The sequence below is a fragment of the Aptenodytes forsteri genome, unplaced genomic scaffold (assembly GCF_000699145.1).
Source record: "Aptenodytes forsteri isolate BGI_AS27 unplaced genomic scaffold, ASM69914v1 Scaffold231, whole genome shotgun sequence".
Taxonomy (NCBI): domain Eukaryota; kingdom Metazoa; phylum Chordata; class Aves; order Sphenisciformes; family Spheniscidae; genus Aptenodytes; species Aptenodytes forsteri.
In genome coordinates, this window is record NW_008796046.1 from 1181504 (window position 1) to 1184326 (window position 2823).

At 53.9% G+C, this 2823-nt stretch overlaps 1 protein-coding gene across 1 annotated transcript in view; it reads right to left on the bottom strand.

Annotated features, from left to right (window-relative positions):
- MAP6 (microtubule associated protein 6) overlaps positions 1-2823 on the bottom strand; it is a 48510-nt gene that overhangs the window by 44782 nt on the left and 905 nt on the right. The window lies entirely within an intron of this gene.

Here is a 2823-nt window from a genome sequence, read left to right on the forward strand (position 1 = left end):
AGGGACTTTGTTTGGGCATAAGTACATAAATAAATCCTATATAAAAATGAATATTTAATAAATACATAAAAATATAAATACTATGAATAATAGAAATAAATAATACAAATAATATAAATAAATCCCAGTTATTCTGCAGGATCTCTGGGCACAGGCAGCCTCTTGCAGACACGCACAGCCCTGCCACTGCTGCGCCGGCCTCGCTGAAGGCTTCCGAGCTCAAACGCTAATGCAAACAAATCATCCATCCCTCGGGCCGGGAGTAGCCTCCATCCTCCATGGCCATCACCGCCAGGCATCGCCTCTGCTCCGTAGGTCCGGGCAGACCGGGGAGGAGGTCACAGGCACACGGTCTCTGCAATATTAATTTGTCTTGGTATAAAGAGGTTAGAAAAGGGAATTCCTCCCTTTAGCATGGACTTCCCGCTAATGCAAACAAATCATCCATCCCTCGGGCCGGGAGTAGCCTCCATCCTCCATGGCCATCACCGCCAGGCATCGCCTCTGCTCCGTAGGTCCGGGCAGACCGGGGAGGAGGTCACAGGCACACGGTCTCTGCAATATTAATTTGTCTTGGTATAAAGAGGTTAGAAAAGGGAATTCCTCCCTTTAGCATGGACTTCCCCGACGACCTTGGGCTAGCTGCTTACTCTACCCCATGTTCCCTCACCTGTAAGTAACGCTCAGGGCGACAGAGCGAATTTAAAAACCATTACCAGTCAGCTTTTTGGTTTCACCAAGGAATCGTTTCCCAGCCTTGGAGCATCACATTACGCTGATTTGCGGCGGTGGCGGAGGACTGTAAGAAAATCTCCCCCCTGCTCTCTGCTGCTGGGGAGCCTTCACCCACGCACAAGCGCAGCAAAGGCCATGGAGGACAAGCCCCATGCGAGCCATCCTTGCTCCTGGCTGGCAAAAGGTCACTAGGCGACAATTTTGGCTGCTGCGGAGCAGCAAAATAAATTTGGCCCCAAAGGTTGCCCGTATAGGCTGTGGAGTCTCCATCCTTGGAGATGTTCGAAACCCACCCAGCAGGGACTCCTGAGAGCAGCAAGGTTCTTGATAGTAATAGGGGTCTCCATCCTGGAGATGTTCGAAACCCACCCAGCAGGGACTCCTGAGAGCAGCAAGGTTCTTGATAGTAATAGGGATTTGGAGAATTTGGCTTTTAAAAAGAACCCAAACAAGAAACAACACTTAAAAGATGCCTAATTTGAACAGAAAATGAGAACAATTAGCCACAACATCACTTATGCATTAATGAAGAGGCGCTTATGTTCCAGGGCTGAGTGTCGGAGCAAACACTTCTCTTGCAGTATGCTGCAAGGAAGAAAAACGTGGAAGTGGGAGACCAGATGAGGACCCTGGGGGAAGGAGAAGCCCTAAGGATGTCCTGAAAGATGAGGAGCAACACAGGGAGGGCTGAAGCCTCTTGGGTTCAACATCTGAGCTGACCCAACCCCTTTGCTTGGGGAGGAAACCCAGCACAGCCCCAACGGCGGCCGTATGAATTTGCTGGAGCAGACAGGAGGGATGGTACGTGGAGGGATGGGAGGGTGAGCAATCTGCATTTAAATAAGCAAGTAAATAAGCCTAATTATCTTTTGCACCAGTGGGAGAGCGCAACACAACAGCTCTCCAGCTCCTAGGACAGCTTTCTGCTTTAGTCCTACCATCACTGACGTGAGCCCAGACCTTGGAAGACCAGACAAAAAGCTGAGTCAAAAACCACGGCTGTCCGAAGCAGATTAAAGGACTGTGTCACTCCGGAAAACCCTTTCCCCGCACCCTCCAAAAATCCCTGGCCAGTTTCTCACGTCTCAGCCGACCACCACCGTCACGCCCGGATGCACCTGAGCCCACAGCATCCCCCGCATCCCCAGCAAGAGCCAGAGCCGACGCCGAACTACAGCAAAAAGTCAAAACCTCGCTGCTCGAACCGTTTCCCACCCGGGGACACGGGAAAGAAGACGATTGCCAGCTCTGCCGTGCCACACAGTCACCGGTGGGACAGGGGAGTCAAACCCCAGCTTCATTTTGGATCTGCGTGAATTTACTACCTGTTTGAACGGCAGGGTGTCACCTCTAAATCTCCCTAGGGAAGCAAATCAATCATTCTTGTAGCGGCGTGAACACCTCGGCATTCACATGTACGGGGAGAAGCAAAAAGGCTGCGATTACACTTTTGTCACAACAAACCCCACCAGCTTTGCTCTCTGCCACCTCCACCCCGGCCTCGGCGGGCTCTGCCAAAGAAAGCTCTGGAAAACACAGTCGCAGCAAACCCTCCTTGCAAATGTACGTGCAGGGCAGCCACCCCGTCACTTTTATTTTGCATTCCCAACACATCCAACCCTTTCACCCAGAGAGAAATAACAGCAGCATCTCGCGGCAAGGAGTTTCGCGCTCCGAATCCCAAACGGGGTCTCTTCCTGGGGTGAAATAAGGGCACCCCTTTCTAGCCCGGGGTGGAGGGATGACGGGGGGGACACACACAGAGGGATGTGCCACCCCCCCGCCGCGCTGCGTTAAACATGGCAGCATCCGAAGGCTGCCCCACCCAAGCGGCCTAGGACGCACGTCACCCGCATCCCGCCGCGTCCCCGGGACGCTTTGTCTCGGGGATGCTGCCGGCCTGGGATGCTGCGTGGGACCCTCCCGCGCGTGGGGTACCCCACTGGCGCGTGGGACCCCCGGGATGCGGTCGGGATGCTGGTCCTTCGGGTTCCTTGCACCGCGGGCGGGTTTCTGGGCTGCCAGGGATGCGCTTGGAAAGGACCGGCAGCGGCTTGCGCATCCCAGGAAAGCGACCCAAACCTCCCC